At 33.4% G+C, this 21,200-nt stretch overlaps 1 non-coding gene across 1 annotated transcript; it reads right to left on the bottom strand.

Moving 5' to 3' along the window:
- Positions 1-9,869: 9,869 nt before the first annotated feature.
- On the bottom strand, positions 9,870-9,976 carry LOC128294659 (small nucleolar RNA R71). Its single transcript, XR_008284967.1, has one exon. It is a non-coding gene; the product is annotated as a small nucleolar RNA R71 (small nucleolar RNA).
- Positions 9,977-21,200: the final 11,224 nt, after the last annotated feature.

Here is a 21,200-nt window from a genome sequence, read left to right on the forward strand (position 1 = left end):
AAGCAATTTATCACAGTCTTTTGTTGAGTGATCATATTAATCATTAAGAAGACACTATGCTGACAATGAGATAAAATAGGATTGTATTGAGTGAACAGGTTTAGCTCAAAGAAATCAAGGATATCATATGAGGGTAACACACTTATGATGAGGTCATTAGACAAAATACTTGGATGAATTGCTTTCGTACAGAATATAAAATAAGAAGTTTTCAATCATGGTACTTCTTGTGGACTAATTCCAAGATTAAATAAATCGTAAATTATCAGAACAATGTTTTTAGATATAATTTCAATTACCCAAGCCTAATTGTATATGTCTGATTGGTCCCTCCACTAGCTCAACAAAAGCTCGATCAAATTGTATTTGAATAAAAAAAAAGATTCTACGAATTTGGAAATAATTTAATTGAGTTGATTTATTCGATGTGGAATTAAATTAAGTGATCATGAGAATTGTTAAACTAGAGAATTTGATTAAATAATTTTCTTAAAAAAATTAATTTGGAAAATCTAAGTGATTTTTGGGAAAATTAATTTTGATCAAGTAAAATTAAATTAATCAAATTAATTAAAATTAATATGATATTTTTGAAAATTGGACCTAGATCAAAAATTAGGCTTGAGAACCCAAAACCAAGATCAAGATCGAGAAATAGTCGAACCGGGCCTAGTATGTGAAACTAGGTCGATAGTTCAACCAATGGCTAGACTGCATCGGTCGGGTTTTCATTAAGCTGGACCAAACTAGCAACAGTTGCACTAGCTCGAGGTCTCGTAAGGGTGTCACACTTGTGATGACACCACCGAGCACGACAGTACCAACAGAAGCATTCCGGTGGCTGATGGGTGGTCCTTTGATGGTTAAGCAGTGGAGGAATGACGCTTCTACTGAGACTCTACTGGATAATTTAATTTTAAATTAACTATTTCAAAAATAATATTATTTTAATAATTTTAATATAAAAATTAATTTAATATTTTTCTTATAGATAAATATTCTATTAATTTAATAGATTTAATATTAAATTTAATCTAATATTTATTTTGATAAGTATTATATTAATTTAATATTAAAGTGATTAAGTTTAATCATAGTTAAATTTTCTAAACTCTCTTTACATAAAGAGAGTCACGAGTCATTATTTTTCACACCTGAATTCAATAGAAAGTTGTTGAGAGAATTCTCTAAAGAAATTATTTCAGAAAATTTCTAGAGATATCTTTTATATTTACAACTTGACCCCTAGAGTTTAGATAAATTGTAAAATTGTCCCACTGATAATTTTGTGAAAAATATTTTATTCGAAGTGAGCCCACACTTAACAAATGTGAGTTTGAGGATAGCGGAGAATACTACTCACCTGAAGCGTTAGTCATAGGCGAATGAAAAGGTACAATTTCGGTTAAGTGTTTATTAATTTAAATATCACAACCAAGTTTTTTTTCGGAAAAAAATTAAAACTTTGACTTTTCCTCAAATCTATTTTCCACCAAACCCGATTTTCCAACATATATAACCCTTCTCACACAATCATCAAAGCCCCAATTAAGTCATCCATTGGTAATCATTTTGTCTCCCATTAAGGAGCCAACCGATTACAACTTAATCGAACCAAAATTAAAACCCAATTATTTACCAATCAGCCACTAAAATTTCCAGATTTTACAGTAGCGTTTGCCAAATTTGATGTCTCTTTCAATTAAAGAGTCTGCCAAATTTGATGTCTCTTTCAATTAACCCCTAACTTTTCCTTAATTTCGGGATCTTAATGGAGAACTAGGTGTGACAACTCTCCCACCTTTAAAGAAAATTTTTCCCTCGAAATTTTTTCTCGTCACTGAAGCCAAAAGTGAACTCAGAGTACTACTTTGATCTTCAATAACCTTTTTCTATCCCTAAGGTAATCACCCTTCACTTTTCCTTCATTATTTAGTAGTATTTGTTTTTTCATACATTATTCATAACCCACTCCGCTCGACTAGCGAATCCATCTAAACTCATCCTGGTGCAAAAAGCTTACATACTGACATACTCATAGTTTCCTTGGCTTACACCCTGAACCAGGTAGTTGCCCAATGCAATGATTCTTCGAGGATTCTCATATTGGAAAATACCGATTGGTAAGGTACTTGTTAGACAACTGACTCTGGCAGATACTCCTGCTTTTTTAGATACCAATAGGGTTTAAGAAAAACACTTCCCTTGGCCAATAGGTGTAAAATGCAAATTTGAGGACTTGAACAGTTTACTTCAAGTTTGAAACTTTTCGTAAACGATTGGATATATACATTGAGATGAAGAGGAAAAAAGGAAATCTTTACATCAAAAATCATATTTCCCTAAATTCATTGTCGTTTAAGTTTTTACCTGAACCTTAAATCCCTTTTTTCCCATTTCTTTCTTCTTCTTCCAATTTCGTCATCAGAGTTTATCCTTCCTCTTTAGACATTACCCAATTTCAAGGTAATTCTTTTTCCTTCTACACCTATTTTTCATTCACTTTTTAGTATGTCTGAAACCATAACAGCGTTAGGAGGGAAGGCGAAGGGTTTTGGGCACCGAAGCTGAAGAGGTTACTGTGGTAATTCTACAGTTGCAAGCAATAATGAACCAAAATCCCAAAAGACTAGTACTTTATCAATGTTTCCACTGTACAATTGCCTAACTACCAAGAGGAGATGGTTAGTTATTTGGCAACTCGAGGTTTCCGGTTTCCAAATTTCGCCTATAATATAGAAATTGTCAATAGGGAGAGACAACTGATTGATTCCAATAAGGGTTTCACATTACCTTTCCATCTATTAGAGGTCGGTTTCCACCTTCTATTGTACCCTTTCTTCTCCTCAATGAGTACGGGATTGCACCAGGGCAGCTGGTTGGTCTATCCTGGTGGACTTTGGTGTTGTATTTCTCAAACTATCGAATTTGAAATTCGCGTCATCCAATGCTTCAATCATTTGAAGGTCCAAACTCAATGGCCCACAGCTGGTAAGGTTTACTTCAGTATTCACCAAGGTCGCAAACCGGTTCTCAAAAATTGGGCTTCAAACCTTTGCCTAAACTACAACAAATTCACCTTGGTGAAGAGCAAGTCTGCTAGTGGCTTTGGCTTCCTGACCAAGTAAGGTCGATTCCCAAACAATCCACTTGCCTTCAGTTTCAACCATTGGACATAGAGGTTTTCATGAAGCAAGTTGAAAGGCTGAGTCTCGTGCACACTCTGAAATTGAAAAGGCTCTTCACAGTTAGAAATGTCTTTCTCTACTGTTTAGAGGGAAGAAGCTCAAATGGTTGGCAACCAACTGATCTTTATCTGGGGGTGAGCCCTAAGAAGGTGTAGTCCCTTGAAGAGGCCTGGCCCTTTGGGGTCAACACTGAGTTCGTGTAGGCCTTGGTTGGGAGAAGGAGATAGCTCACTGATTTCTTTTACACAGCCTGCAATTTACCTCCCTGACGCTGGTCTACCTCAATGTTGGGTTTCAGGGTTGAGTTGTCAGGTAGAATTTTAGCCGAGAGTGTTATTGACTCCTCTATTGCAACTGCAGTTCCTACACACCCCTCAATCCCATCACCACCCTCTCAGCCTGGAGTTATGGACATAGTAATTATAAGAGACCGAGATTTGAAAGACGATCCTGTAGTACTAGAGAAAGAAGTAGTAATAGATTGGTAAAGAATCTCTTGCTCCTCCCCTAGTCATCTCCAAGCCTCCCATTCAATTTGTTAGTGTTGCGGGCCTTCCCACTTGATGCCTTATTCCACAGATAGCAGAATTAAATGCTTCCCACCAGACTTCTCATACTCCACCAATTGGTGCTCTCTATTACACTTGTCCTTCAAGCGAGGTTCAAACCTTCTTCTCCTGGCGAAAACACATTAGCACGGCACAATATCCCTTCTCTTCCTTTGTTGTCCAATAAGAATAGGATAGAGAGTTGTCTCAGAAGTTAAAGGATTTCACTTATCCTTCCTCCCCCACCGATGGCATTCACGAACCCACTCTTTTCGAGTTGGCAGGTTCCTTCTTCATGCTAGCAGCGAAGTGTGGACTCGTGAGTTTGCCCTTCAGAAGGTTTGTACTGAAAACGAAGCTAGGAGAGCAGAATCTGAGAGGATTATTCTCTCTGGTGAGCAATCTCTTAACCAGCTCCGCCAATTATATAAACCCACTATCAGCCAAAATCACAAGCTTACCCAATGTCTCCACCTGGGAGACTAAGTACTAAGCTTTGGAGGTCTGAGAAAGAACATTCGAGCGTTTCTGCCTAGCTCAAGGTCGAACTTAACGCTGCATGCACATATCGTTATAAGTTCCTTCGATTTGCGTCGTGTGAACTTTAATTGCATGCAAAAACTCAGACCTTGAGTTCGATGTTCTATATCCCAGGGGGCTGAGTGGGAAAAATTCTAGAGGAAATGGAAGGAATCCAATAAACTCTTTTATCATCAAGATTCAGATGCATCCAAATCTACTTCCTCAAAAACAGCTGACCCAGAAAATGAAAACTTAAGAGATGCCGCCACTTCTCCCACTCAAGTGGAAAATTAGAATTTCTCTATTACACATATGTTCTAACTCTCTTTTTAATAGAATATCCTTCCTTTCTTCAATTGTTTTCCACTTTCACTTTATTTTACCTTTCCTTCTGTCGTTCTCAAAATATCTATCATCAAACTCGTAAAAATCAACCAACTGTATCACTCATAATATCCTTTCTGTAGCCTAAGGGACTAAGCCAAATCTAAGGTAACATGCATATATGGGATATTATTTACTTTCCTACATCCAAATGAACGATTAAATTAAAGTTCTGATACTACTAAATTGTAACACTATATACTCGACCCTATCACCGGGTTCTAGTACCAGATATCACAATTAGTTAGCTCGAATTATTAATAGAAATTCTAATTTAACTTATTTATAGATTAAATAACGTAAAAATTAATTTATATTTATCAAATAACATTTTTCTAATTTATTTAAATTTCAATAGGTTTCGAAATATAACTACAAATAAACTTCCTACCAATACTAAGGTTTTTACAATAAATTGGCCATGTTAAGCATGTATATGTTAATATATATATAGCGACTTGGAATTTAAAATTCTAATAAAAGTTCACAACAACAAATAGTTCCCATAGGACTTTCCCACTTCATACCATCTACCAAGATACTCCCAACAACAAATAGTTCTTAGCGGACTACCTGTTTCTTAGATTGCTTATGGTGGAGTTCCACATTTGATAGTCCTTAGTGGACTTCCCTGCGCTAGATAGTCTTAACGAGCATCCACTTCTTTTGTTAATTCCCGGCTAACATTCCACCTAAGATAGTTAGTAATGGACTTTCTTCTTAAGATAGCCCTTAGTGGGCTTTCCACTTTTCTAGTAACCTCTTTATCAATAAACACTTAGAATTTAAAACATGAAGAACCTTTCCATTACCTCATGACCGCTGATGGTTTATACATCAACTCTGGCAGACACTTAATGACAGATGCTTTTTTGCATATACTTTGAAGGAAATACCCTTTCCTTTCAAATAAGCTCACATTTAAGACACTTCTACCAATACCTTTTACCTCTACATTTTTGGCCAATACTCTTATTAGCACGGTTGCTTGCATTCTCAAACGCGCCATGACCATCTTGTTAGACTGCTCACCGCGCGAGTCATACAATGACCTTTTTTATGCCCTGACAAACTTCCCTGTTCATTGTCCTAGCGGATTCGTTTTTGCCATAAGGTGTACCTATTCACCATTAGACCATGCAATAGCTAACCATGGAATTTTGATTCTGAAGAATTAATAAACCCTTTCGAGGTGTCGAGGTGTTGCCTCAGACCTGTTTATTGTTTACATGGTGTCGTCCTTTAAATGTAATAATTTTGGTTGAATTTCTGTAGTAAATTTATTAGGTTCAAAAAGCTCAATAATTTTATTATTTATTTCTTTAATTTCTACTTCTGCAGTATTAATATATTCATTAATAGAAGTCTAACTTATTGCTAGATCTTCGCTAAATCATTTATTTCAGAATTTTTGTCTAAATTCTTAAACATAAACACTCTTCTATTAGAGGATCTGTAATAGATATAAAGTAATTTGGTTTAACTTTAAAACTTATGATACCGGTATGTAAATTAGACTGAACACCTCTAATAAGTATTTTTATTTGATTTTCAAATCTTTTATCTAATAAAACTGCTATTATAGGTATATCATGACCTTTTCTAAATAAAGCTCTAATTGTTATCATAACTATACCTAAATGTATATATCTAACTTGAGTATATTTCTTCCTAATTCTTTTAATTTTATCTTTAGAAAATAATATGGAATTTCGTTAATCCACCTCTAGTATCTTTAGTGATTGTATTGCCACTAATTTTTTCTATATGTCTTTGACTCCATATCTTGAATTTAGAAATTTGATATATTTCTTCTTTAGAAATTTTAGTACAATGTTTATCACTTAATTTATAGTAAAGGATTTAATAGTTTAATGGATATAACCTCTATATATTTTAATTTATTATATAACAAAGTTAATAAAATTGAACACAAGTTAATAATTTAGGAGAAGCAATGAATTAGATTTGAACAACGAATCTAAAGAAGTATTATCTAATATAAATAATAAATTAGATAAGGTTCTTATTAACAAAAATATAGAATAAGAAATAAACTTAGGTCCTTTATATTACGGTAATAGTAATAAAATATTAACTTTATCTCGAGGAAGAAGATACTTCTTCGGAAGAATCATCATCTACTAGTAAAAGAAATAAAATCTCGAAAAACAAAAAAGAAAATATACTAATCAACAAAAATATGTTTTCCAATTTTATAAAGAACTTATAGAACATTGGAAATTTAAATTTACTAAAAGTACAGATAAAAATGAAAAAGTAGAATATTTAAAATTAATAGAACAACTTTATGAAAAACATAAAGACTTATTTACTTTATTTAACTATCATTATATGTTAAATTATGACACTACTGAGATAGTAGCAGTTCTAGTAATTCTGATAATCAAGAAGATTTAAAGGTTAATAGTTATAAATCTGATGAAGAAAATACTTCAACAGATGAGGAAAAAAAAATAGAAATTCCAGAACCAATGGATACTGAAGAAACAAATCCTTATGGAAAAAGAAAAATAGAATGAGATATTCAAAACAATGATTATCTGAGAGCCTTAAATAAATATTTTGAAAAAGTTGAAAAGACAAGTAAAATTTTTGGTAATCAAACCGAAAATATAGCTACTAATGAAATTAAAACTGAATATCCAGGAGAGTCATCTAGTCAACCTAGTCAACCTATACCACATAGGATTGATGATTTAAATAAAAGAAATGTGGCCCAAGGAGGAATATATTTAGACTTAACTAAGATTTTTCTATACATTTTTACCACTTTTTGACTTAATAAATATGTTAATCTCGAGTATTTGTTATTGAATTAAATAAATTTTACTTATTAATATTAGACATGAATTTATAAAGTATGTGAAATTATGTTTTATTACATGATTTTTACGCATAATTTATTTTATTTTCATGTTAATTATTAATATGCTAATTTTCACTATGCAGTGGGACCATGGAAAATGAAGTTAATATAAATGTTGCATGAACATGCACACAACCAAGCTATTTGGATGTCAAGATCATACAAAGCTGGGTCATAAGGATATTAATTTGACCCAGTAAAAGTGTTACTACATGATGGACATGTCTTATTAATTATTTGACTAAGAAACCTTCTAACAAGGAGGAGTCAAACACAATTCTGGCACAAGCAAATGGCTGTAAAAAAAAAATCAATTTTGGAAAAATTATTTGGAGGTCCCTACAATTGGAAAATATCATAAATCGGCACACCAACTTTATCTTTGCAACCGTCCACTTCATGGCGAATAATAGCAAGGATTTCAATTTAAAATGGGCAACCAAAACCACCTTTTTCTCCACAAATTGTGGCTGACCACGCATGAAAGAAAATGAAGGATTTTCAAACTCTATTTTTAGTAAACTCAACCCTTAATTTCACGTATAAATACTACACACCTTTTACCTTTTAAAGCATCCTTCATCCCTCACATCTCTTAATTCATCTATTCATCAAGCATTCTCTCATTTTCCTTCTCTATTTCCACGCCTGGCCACTCCATTTCCCTTTCAATTCTTTAGCCAACAAAAGCCATGCTTAACCATCTTGACAAACCTTTAACAAAGGAACAACGGGTGGACCAGAGAAACACCTCAATCAAAAAGATTTGAAAGCCTGTTGAATTGAATTAGAGTTTATTCTATCTGCTTTGTTGTTTAATTTAAACATGTTTGCTAAATGTTTATTGATCTTGCCATCAATAATGATAGCTTAATTCTGTTTAGCTAGGATGATTTTGTTAACTCAATAATATTTGTTTGATTCATGTTTAACATGTTTGTGCCTCAGTCGATCATGTTTTTAATTAAAATCAAGATGTATTTCATTCATACGTGATTGGATGCATTCAGATTAGTTGAGCGATCCTAACCAGACGACGGCTAGTAGACACATAATTGAAAATCGCAATGCTCAATTTAAAGCATTAAACCCGACTAAATTAGAGGTTCATAATATCTTTAGTTAGCTCTATTATCTTGCATAGTTTTTAGGTTAATGTGATTAAACTGTTGTCCTTGTTACCTTACATAAATACTAAGAAACCTTTAGTTTAATATAAGCAGTAAAATGCATTTTTCACTAAGTAAAAGATCCGAGAGGACTTACTTTGGTTTCCAAACTCATGAAAGATCGAGTTGCCATGGAAAGTTTTTCGAACACTGCTACCATGATGACAATGAATTAAATTGATTAATATGATTATCTTATCTTGTTCATTGATTGTTGAAATTGTGTTTTGTTGCTAAAATCCATTCATACATTTAGATCATTTGCATTTAGAATTAATTGGATTGGGATCTTCTTGCATCTAAGATGATTTAATTTAATCGTCCACCATTCAAAAGTATTGTGTTTTTGCCACTAAATTGTTAAGTTATAATTTTACAAATAATCGATTAACATACACAATCCTTGTATAGGTGATAACTCATTTTACTTACTTATTACTTGAATGACTGTGTACACTTGCACAAAAATACTGTGAAAAGTTTTTAACACCGTTGTCGGGGACTATTGCCTTAATCATTCTTTGTGAAATTATTTTTGCAGTTTAGTTTTTTTTTTAATTTATAACATTACTATTTTATTTTTTATTTTTTATTTGTGATTTATTTGTTTGGTGTTTATGAGCATAGCTTTAATCATCGATATATTACCTGTAAACCTTGAAATTGAGCAGACTTTAGAAAGAGAAGACACAAGAGATTAGCTCAAAGAAAAACCGAGATGGACCTTGGAAATAAAAATGATGGACAAGGTAATGGAGTCAACCATGGGCTCAACCCAATCCTCATTGCTGATGATAAGGATATTGCCATAAGATAATACGTTGTGCCACTCTTTATTGAATTAAATCTGGGAATCAGGAGGCCGGGTATCGAGGCACCCTAATTTGAATTAAAACTAGTGATATTTCAAATGCTCCAATAGGTGGGCCAGTTCAGCGGTATACCCACGGAAGATCCACAACTTCACCATCGATTATTCTTGGTAGTGAGTGTTTTGTTTAAGATAGCTGGTGTGACTAAGGATGCATTAAGGTTGAAGTTGTTTTCGTACTTGTTGTGAGATTGAGCACGAGCATAGTTGAATTCATTACCACCAAGTTCAACAGCTACTTGGAAAGAATTAGTAGAAAGGTTTTTGGTAAAGTATTTTCCACCAACTAAGAACACAAAGTTGCGAAATGAGATAACTACTTTTCAACAATTGGATGATGAGTTCTTATACGAGGTGTGCGAGAGATTCAAGGAATTGCTTCGTAAGTGTCCTCATCATGGGATTCCTCATTGTATCCAACTGGATATGTTTCATAGCATTCTTAATGCAGATACAATATTAATGGTAAATGTTTCTTCAAATGGTGCAATTTTTTCTAAGACTTATAACGAGGCTTACGACATCATCGATAGGATCACTAGAAACAATTACTCGTGGCTGACAAATTGGTCAATTTTTGGAAGATGAATAGCTAGAGTGCATGAAGTGGATCCGCTGACTTCACTCTCTACTGAGGTATCTCCTATTTCCTCAATGTTAAAACAGTTTACCACTAATGGGTTCAATAATTTTACAGCTCAATCACTAAGTCAGTATGATGTTGTTTCTTGTATATTATGGGGATGGTCATTCTTTCAAGAATTGCCCTTCAAACCCTGAGTCTGTTTCTTATGTAAGTAATCAATATCAAAATAGAAGTGGACAAGAACTACAGCCCAACTTCTCCAGTCCATCATGGAAAAATCATCCGAACTTCTCCTAGAGTAACCAAAGAAATTGACCGAATAATCATATGCAGCATAGATCCAATCAATCCCAAGGGTTTAGTCAACAATCTCCAAAACCACCTCAAGCTAAGTCATCAAATAGTTTGGAGGACGCTTTGATTCAAAGCCAACCTACAACACTAAAAAATCTAGAGAACCAGATGGGTCAGTTAGCTACTGAGCTTCGTAGTAGACTATAAGGAGCCTTGCCAAGCTGCACAGAAAATCCAAGAAGTTTGGCTAAGAAACATTGTAAGGTAGTTGCATTGTGAAGTGGTAAGATTTTGGAATCCAAAATGTTTGTGATTTAAGATGAGCCTACTGAAAAGGAGGGAAATCAACCAACAGTTGAAGTTCCTACACTAAAAAAATAAAATGCTAAAAATCTAATGAGGTAAATCCTAAACTAGTGGATTCTGAAAAGTTAACACCTTTTTTTGCAGATTTACCTCATCAGAAAAATTGTTTATTTCAACCTAAAGTTTCACATCCTCAAAGACTCCAGCAACATAAGCAAAAACAAGAGGTGCAATTCAAGAAGTTCTTGGATGTTCTGAACCAACTTCACATTAACATCCCACTGGTGGAAGCTTTAGAGCAAATGCCCAACTACGTGAAGTTTATAAAGGATACTTTGGAGAACACTTTAGGGTCTAAACCATTGGAAGATGAAAAAGGTAATGAAAACATGGCTTTGATGGAAGCCAATTCGAGGAGTTATGTTCAATCATTGCGGTTTGAACCACTAGAGTTGGAAGTTTAGGGATTTATACAACCCAAGTTGTCAATTGAGGAACCGCTTAAGCTTGAACTAAAAGTACTTCCCTCCCATTTAAAATTTTTTTATTTAGTTAATAGTTCTACTTTGCCTATGGTTATTTCAGCAGAACTCATAGAACATCAAGATGAGCAATTGATTGATATTTTAAAAAAAATTTAAAAAAGGTAATTGGTTGGCCCAGAGCTAACATAAAGGTATAAACACTTCTTTCTGAATGCATAAGATTTTTTTAGAGGAAAGTGAGTAAGCTAGAATCGATGGGCAAATGATACTTAACCCTCTCATGAAAGAGGTAAAACGAAAGGAAGTAATAAAATGGTTAGATGCAGGAATTATCTACACCATCTCATATAGTTCTTAGGTAAGTCTGGTACAATGTATACCAAAGAAAAGTGGAATCACAATTTTTGAGAATGAACATAACGAGTTAATTTTGATGAGAACTATCACGGGTTGGAGAATTTGTATTGACTACAGAAAATTGAACAAAGCCACTCGTAATGATCATTTTCCATTGCCTTTTATGGATCAGATGTTAGATTAACTGCAGGTAACCAATTTTACATCTTTTTAGATGGATATTTGGTATACAACCAAATAGTTGTAGCCCCAGAAGAACAACATAAAACTACTTTTACTTGCACATATGATACATTCACTTTTAGGTGAATGTCTTTCGGTATATGTAATGCATCTGCTACATTTCAACAATATATGATGGCAATTTTCATTGACATGGTAAAAAATTTTGTTGAGCTTTTCATGGATGATTTTTCTATTTTTGGTAACACTTATAATCTTTGTTTGAGTAATTTGGCTAAGGTGCTAAAAAGATGCGAAGAGACGAATCTTGTCTTTAATTGGGAGAAATGTCATTTTATGGTTAAAGAGACAATTGTCTTAAGACATAAAATTTCCAAAAAACAAAATTGAATTGGATAAAGCAAAGGTGGACGTCATTGAAAGATTACCACCTCCAGTTAGAGTGAAAGGAGTTAGAAGTTTCTTAGGGCATGCTGGTTGTTATCATAGATTTATCACAGATTTTTTGAAAATTTTTAAACCTTTGTGTATGCTTTTGCAAAAAGATATTGTTTTTTTTTTAATTTTAACAAAGCATGTTTAGAAGCATTGAGGATGTAAAAAGCTAGTTAATCTCAGCCCTAATAATTGTTACACCTAATTGGAACTCACCTTTTGAGTTAATGTGTGATGCAAGCGATTTCGCTGTTGGACTTGTGGTGGGTCAAAGAAGAAACAAAGTTTTCCATATATCTACTATGCAAGCAAAACTTTGACAGGAGTTGAGCTCAATTATATGGTAACTAAAAAAGAAATATTTGCTATATTTTTTGCTTTTAACAAGTTCCGTTCATATCTTATAGGTACCAAAGTTGCAATGCTTATAAATCATGCAGCTATTAAGTATTTGATCAGGAAGAAAGATGCTAAACCAAGGCTAATTCATTGGATACTTTTACTCTAGGAATTTAATCTTGAGATTCAAGACAGAAAGGGTGTTGAAAATCAAGTAGTTGATCATCTATCGAGACTGGAACAAAATGAGGTGACGTCTTCACTTGTTACAATTAATGAGAATTTTCCTGATGAGCATATCTTCGAGGTAAGTCGAATTCATAAAACATCTTGTTTTGCTGATTTTTCCAATTATTTAGCATGTGGAATAATTCCTCGGCAAATGACACACCAAAAAAGGAAGAAATTCCTTCATGATAGTTGGTATTATTTCTAGGAGGATCCGTTTTTGTTTAAACAATGTGTAGATAACATAATCATGAAGTGCATAGTTGGAAGTGAGATTGACGAGATTTTGTACCACTATCATTCATCTCAGAGTGGAGGACACTTTAGTGGTTCTCGTACTACAGAAAATATTTTGCAAGTAAGATTCCTTTGGCTTACAATGTTTAAGGATGCATATGCATATGTGAAAAATTGTGATAGATGCCAAAGAACTAGAAACATATCAAGGAGGAACGAGATGCCCTTAACAAATATTTTAGAGATTGAAATATTCAATGTATAGGGCATTGGTTTTCTAGACCGTTTCCTTCTTCTTATGTGAGCAAATATATTTTGGTAGCTATGGATTACATATCCAAGTGGGTTGAAGCTGAGGCATACCCAACAAATTATGCTAAGGTAGTCATACGATTCCTACATAAGCATGTATTTACGCGGTTTGGGACTCCTAAAGCTATAATTAGTGATGAAGGATCTCACATTGTAAATAAATGGCTTAAGTGGTTGCTTGAAAAGTACGACATGAAACATAAAAGTGCTACTGCCTATCACCCACAGACAAATGGACAAGTTGAAAAAGTAAATCAAGAAATCAAAGGTATTCTTCAAAGTGTAGTGCATCCTAGCAGAAAAGATTGATCTCGAAGGGTTAACGATGCTCTATGGGCCTATCAAACTGCTTTTAAGACACCGTTAGGAATGAATCCCTATTGACTAGTTTTTGGAAAGGCATGTCATTTGCCACTTAAGTTGGAAAATAAAGTTTACTAGGCTTTGAAACAATTAAATTTTGATATTAAGTAAGCCGGTGAGAGAAGGATGCTACAACTTGATGAGTTGGAATTGATGAGGGTATTTTCATGCAACAATGCGAAGATGTGTAAAGAAAAATATAAGAGATGGCATAATAGTCGTATACAACCTTGTGAATTCAAAGAAGGTCAAAAAGTGTTGTTTTTTAATTCAAGGCTAAGGTTATTCCTTGGGAAACTCAAATCCCGATGGAAAGGACCTTATACCATCTATAAAGTTTATCCATATGGAGCTGTAGAATTGTACGACAACCATGGAGGTATGTTTAAAGTTAATGGCCAACGTCTTAAGCACTATTGGGATAGTGTAGTTGAGCGAATTAAAACCTCGTTCAAATTTATAGACCCTTAATTTTAATATCTTCCTTTTTAATAAATAATTAAAATTATTTTTTTAAAATTAGTACATTTAATTTATACTGTCTAAGGAGATTGAAACTTAAGCGGTACCGTTATGACCCCTCCAACCTTTCCTAGGAATTAATTTAATGTAATATTTTGAGAAGAAATTTTCTAATTAACTTCAAAATTTTTATTTTCATTTTAATTTTTGTTTTCAAATTTTATTTGTTATGCTTAATAAGGGGGTCAATTTGGCCTAAGTACTAATCAATTTATTTTATCTTAAACAATCTAGTTTGTAAATACAGTTTGGACTCAATGCCTAAAATAGCAAAAGGAGAAAATTCACCCCATGTTGTCGTCCATAGGTTTCTTCAAAACCCTAATTATGCCTCCCCATTTTTTCCTGTATACTTGTTGCCCAAGTCACCTTTTGTAGCTAAATGTTTGTTACAAGTTTGCCCTAATTCATCAATATATAAACCCCTATCTACCACCATATTTTTCACAACCCTTTAAGCAATTAGCCTAAACTCTAGCTACTGATTCAATTTTCTTCTTAGCTGTCTGCCTCGAATCCTGACGAATCTCCACAATTTGCCTCCCTTGTCGCAAAGCCTTTTCATTGTCGTAGCAAGTCTTTTGCTGAAGCACATTTATTGTCACTGCACGCCTATCGCCGTTGCAATCCCATTGCTGCCGTAAGCCTATCACCACCGTAAATATCTAGCTACCACCTATTGCTGGTTTCTTTTCTCTTCCTTTTGCCGAAATTCTACCTATTTATTGGAAAAAATCACCATGTCTCGCAAAAGAACTAGATCTTCTAAGACCTCTACCAAAAATCCATTTGTAATCCAAGATGAAGAAGCAAAAGAAAGGTTTGATTCCATCTTTAAAAATCAACCCATAACACCGAAAAAAGGTTTCAACTTAGAGAGAAATTATAAGATGGTTGTGTCATGGCCAATACGAAAGACAATTGATGCCCTCAATTGGAACTATTTTTGTGATGCACGATCATTGCCCGAAGAGGAGTTGGTTTGAGAAATCTATGCCAATTTAACTACGCCAAATGCTAATGAAGTTCTTGTTCACAAAAAGCAGGTACCCCTAACTTTTAAGTCCATTAATGATTTGTTTAACCTACTTGATGTTAAAGAAGATGAATAATTTTCCATGATATATAAATTAGGATTTTCTTCAACAAGTGCTTAATAATTTGACAAAATAGGGACCCAAATGGATTATAAGAAAGTATGATAGTTATTTTTTCCGAAGGGAATATCTAAAACCAATGGCTAAGGTATGGTTATACATTGTTCGATATAGTTTCATGCCTATCTCACATAGTTCCACCATCTCGATGGAGCGAATACTTTTGTTGTATTCAATTATAACAGAAAGGTCTATCAATGTTGGGAAGATTATTCTCAAGGAGATCCATGATTGTGCTAGAAAGAGGACAGGAAGTACCTACTTTCCATCATTGATAAATTCACTTTGCTTAAAGGCTCAAGTTATAACAAAAGCAAACCTGAAAGGTTCGTATGTTCAAGGTTGCATCACAGCCCATGATCTTGAAAGGTTAGTGGAGAATGTCCATGAGCTAAACCCAATTGAACCAAGTGAACCAATCGAACCAAAAACTAATGAGTCATTAAACAAATTCAAACTGGAAGATGACTTAGTTGATGAGACAGAAGAAGCAAAATCTGAAGAAGAACCAAACAATCCAGAACTGATAAAGGAACTAGAAATTTCTGAACCAAGAGAGGAGACGAATGCTGATGAGCCCTTTAAACCAAGTGATGATCCTGAGTTGACCATTCCAATGCCCACTTCTTAAAATATACGAAGAAATCAAAATTTTCAATTATGATGGATATGATGAAATTTATGCATAACCAACAATAAATTTATTCGAAACATGGAAAGATTGGAGATGATTTTGTAAGGAATACTTTCAAAAATATCTCTAACAATTTTATTCCTGAGCTCCCAGATTATATCTTCGAGTCATGGAAGGAAGATGAGGATGAAAGTGAGGATGAAGCATCAAAGAAGAAAGATGAGGAAGATAAGTAAAATAAATAAAATGGAGGAATTTCTTGTCTTTAGTATTTATTTCTTTTTCAGTATTTATTTTTATTTCCTAGTTAGAATTTTTCTTTCGGATAATAAATTGCAAGCATGAATAAAATAAGCTCTATGTCTCTTCATTAGGAAAAGCAAAGTGATGTGATAATAAGAATGAACATGTCTAAGATTGGATTGTTGAGAAGGACATGACACTTAAGCAGTCTCTAAGACTTACCTCTCTTTAATTACAGCCCTACCAAGACTCACCTCTCTTTAATTACAACCCTACCTGGTGTTCAATTTTCATTCATTACTTTGTTTTTGCAATAAGAACATTGTTTCTTTTTAAAAAGGGGTAAGGCAATATTTTGCATGAATTTTTAAATTTTTCAAGTATGTTTCAATATTTTTACCAAGTATCCTGAAATGAATAAATGTTTGGAGAGAATTTGTGTTCTTAAGTTTGTTCAAATACAAGCATGATTTCTGATTTTATCTAAGTTATTCTTATGTTATCTTGAGTGATGGAATACTTGTATGTTCTTTAGTCTTATGTTTCTATGAAAATTTTAGTTCTTTAAAAGTAGACATGTATAAAGGTTTAAGTCTTTAGAATTGACTTAGTAACTTTCTTGAGGCAAAATCTTAAAAGGTATAAGAATCTAAACATAATATAGGCACCTTTTTTTTGGATCGTTTGAGCCTTTCAAGCCGACCTTATTAAATTAACCCTTCAAACTTTACTCTTGAGCTTAATGGCCTATTTATTGCAAATTACCTACATTATAAGCCACATTACCATATTTTTAATTTTATCCTATTTTGTGCACCTATTTTAACTAAATTTGTCTTGGTGAACAAAGTTTGAAGAAAAATACAAAAGATGTGCATGCTCTTCAGATGATTCAAAAAAAAAGACGAAAGAAAAAAGGTAAGTTTGTTCAAAAGAATAAAAAGAAAAGAAAAGTTTGTTCAAAGTCTAAAAAGTAAAAGTTGAGCATGAGTTCGAAATAAGTTTGGGGGTATTCCAAAGACCCATTTGTACGAAGGTTGTGACGCAAAAGGATCCAAGACAAAGTTAGGGTTAAGATGATTGAACCTAAAAATTCGCTTCTTTTTATCCCTGCCTTTAGTTTAGCCTCACTACAACCTACTAAAAGATCTATTGATTTGATGATTATACTGACTACATTAGTGGAGAGGAATTGCTAAGTTCAACATATGAAGACTATTAGTTAAACCTTGTGATTACTATGTTTAGATTGATAAGGAAAGCTTATTAATTGGTAAATGTTATAAATGACATTGAAATGCATGCATACTATAACTCGTTTTGACATTATGTTGTACTTAGTATAAAGTTTGCAAATAATATTTGCATTCGAGCTACTTATTAATAAAAAGCATTTTTTAGCATGGTTTTATTGATACATGATTATGTGCAAAAATTGATGCTGCTTTATCATATTGCAAAAAGTGTCTTAGTAAAAGTTGTGTTGCGCATGAACATTAAACTCGAAATTATATAGGATTGTCCTATATATTTTTACCACCTTTTGACTTGATAAATATGTTAATATTGAGTAATTGTTATTGAATTAAGTGAATATTACTTAAATATTAATATTGGACATGAATTTGTAAAGTAGTGAAATTATGCTTTATTCCATGATTTTTATGCATAATTTATATTATATTCATGTTGATTATTAATATGTTAATTTTCACTATGTAGTGGGACCGAGGAAGATGAGGTTAATATAAATGTTGCATGAACATGCACACATCCAACCTATTTGGGCGGCAAAACCAAACAAAACTAGCTCATAAGGATATTAATTTGACCCACTAAAAGCGTGACTACATGATGGACATATCTGATTAATTATTGGACTACAAAACTGTCTAAAAATAAGGAGTCAAGCCTAATTTCGACACAAGAAAATGGCTGTCCAAAAATCAACTTTGGGAAAATTATTTGGAGGTCCCTGCAGTTGGAAAATATCATAAATAAACACACCAACTTTAACTTTGAAACCGTCCACTTCATGGCCAATAAATAGCAAGTGTGACAGCCCTAAATTGACCCTAGTCGGGAAATGGTTTCGGGACCGCTAAACCGAGTCACCGAAGTATTTGAATGTGATATTTATTGTCTAAAGTACGTGAATAAGAATGTGTGAAAGTTTTAAGCTTCGATTTAGTCGATTGCATGTGAATTTAGTTAATAAGACTTATGTGTGACACTTTTGAAATGTGATAGGTTAATCTATAAGGACCTATTAAAGCATGTAGTGAAAACAATGGTTTTGCATGTCAAATACTCCTTTTTTTATACATAGTGGCCGGCCATGATGGTGCATATATTAGAATATGTAGTAAATCTTCATGAAATGGTCATTATTTTATGTAAAAGAAAGGAAATAAATAAAAGAAATACTAAAGGAAATAAATAAAAGAAATACTAAGGATAATAAAAGAAAGAAAATAATGAAAGTGTGATGAAAACAAGAGAAGAAATCGGTTCTTCTTGGCCGAAATGAAAAGAGGAAGAAGGGAGTGAAGCATTCGGTCATCTAAGGTCAAGATTAAGGTAAGGGAGTTTATACTAGTTCTTGAAATTTTAGTTGATATTGAGTGAGATATCAAGTTATTTTTGTAACCCATATTGAAATTTTGATTTTGGAATGAGTAAGGTTTTTGGCTATGGAAATTAATAAGGGTGATGGTTGTTGTTTCATGCTAATCTAGATGAACAATGGTAGTTTGCTTACATCTTGATATTTATGAGTTCCTTTCTTGGTTCTACCTTAGACCCATGAAGTACATTTTTACTTGGTGTTGTTGGAGATTTATGATAGAAGCTAATGAGTGAGAGTTGGATAGATATTATGAGGTTAAAATTCATGGGATTGTAAGCTTGTAAGTTGGATGATGAAATTCATGCTTTGTGAGGGTAAATGGTTTAAAAGGAGCATTCGGCCATGATGTAAAATTATGATGAAGTGATGTTAAATGCTTTGAATATTGAGTATATATTGTTATAAGTTGAATTTAAGGTTGGTTAAGTTGTCTTGGTCATTGCCGAATGTGTGTATAGTTAAAGAAAACTTGTTAAAGTGCTTAGTTAATTGATATTAGGTTAATGAAATGTGTATTCGGTCGTAAAGGTGTACATGAGGAAATGTTAAATTAATTGCATTAAATTGCTTAATGTGATTAAAAATGCTTATGACCATTGTGTATTTGAGCTAAAAGTGGCTATATGACCTATTAAATTTCTTGTCATATTCGGCCATAAGCTAGCATAATGAGACTTTAATAAGTTAAACTTGTGTGAACTAGCTCAAGAGCTTAGAGGATCAAAGTTGGATAAAGGAAAGGAAAAAGTGATCGAATAGCCGTCGAAACCGTTCGACAACATCTGAGGTAAGTCTTTGAGTAATGGAACGTAGTTTATGAATTATATGTCAAGATAATTAGTTTATACTTATGACGGGTAGCCGAATGTGCATAGAGATCATGTCATAAAGAAAATCAAATCATGCTCCTTGTATGTGGCTATTGAGCCGAAAATGGGATGGTTGATAAGTGCCTTGTGTTTGAGTTCTAGTAATGAAAATGAAATATAGATGTGATATGATTTATTGATATATGTGCATAAATATTCGGATGATAACTGGGCTAGGTCCCGAAAGCCTTTGTGCTAGTGACTAATTCCGGGCTAAGTCCCGAAGGCATTTGTGCTAGTTACTATATCCGGGCTAAGTCCCGAAGGCATTTGTAAGAGTTACTATATCCGGGCTAGGTCCCGAAGGCATTTTTGCAAGTTACTATATCCGGGCTAAGTCCCGAAGGCATTTGAGCTAGTAGCTATATCCGGCAAAATCCCGAAGGTACTTGGTTTGGGAATGAGCGACCTTGCTGTAATAATTTCAATTAATACGCTCGTAAAATCCCAACGATGAGGTATGTTTTGTATATGCATTGGAATAATTGATTCCTTTTAAATAGTATTCGCTCAATCGATTAACAAGCTTCCGGCCTTTAGTCAAGTTGGTTTCTTATGTATGAATATAAGGGTTGGAAATGTGAAGTAGGTATGGTTGTGAGAATATGTGTATATGAAATTATTCGTTTAGTCATATAAATGCTGTACTTCAGTTGTGCATGATTTTAAATCACTCAAAACTTACTAAGCATTAAATGCTTATTCCGTTTCCTTGATTCTCTGTTTATTAGATTTTGGTTCGTCAGCTATCGGACTCGGGAGTGTCAAAGTCGAAGTCGCCCACACTATCAAAGCCCTTTTGGTACTCTTTTAGTTGAACTCTGATAATGGCATGTATAGGACTGCCCTTTTGTTGTTAGTCAAATACTTCGGTAATGTATATATTTGGATAGCCATGCGAAAATGGCTTATATATATATTTTGAGCATAGCATTATAATCATTTTGTATGTTTTTCATTGAGTGGTATGGAAATGTTTGGTAATGATTAGCCATTGGAATGGTTAATCACGATCATTTTGGTGCTATGTATGACAAATATTAGTGGATCCATGGAAAACCATGAAATAGGTAAAGTTTACCTTAAAAATAGATGCTGACAGCAGCAGTGATGTGGATTTGAAAAATCACTAAAAATAGTAGGAATGAAATTAAATAGTGAATAAATTATGTAATCGAACCTTGATGAATCTATTTTCATATAGAGGTAACGAAACGACCATATGAGTCGTATTTTATGAGATGTTTAAGTTTTCGTGAAACAGGGCCAGAGCAATTTCTGGATCCCCTGTTCTGACTTTGGAAATTCACTATAAATTAACAAGAAATAATTAGAAGTCATAATTTATATGTACAGATTCCTCTTCGAGATTAGTTTCATTAGAAATAAACGGTATAAGTATTGAAGCCCTGTACAGGGAGATATCTAAGTCGCAACGCATGAAGGTCA

This window comes from Gossypium arboreum, chromosome 6, assembly GCF_025698485.1.
Source record: "Gossypium arboreum isolate Shixiya-1 chromosome 6, ASM2569848v2, whole genome shotgun sequence".
In the NCBI taxonomy this organism is placed as follows: Eukaryota; Viridiplantae; Streptophyta; class Magnoliopsida; order Malvales; family Malvaceae; genus Gossypium; species Gossypium arboreum.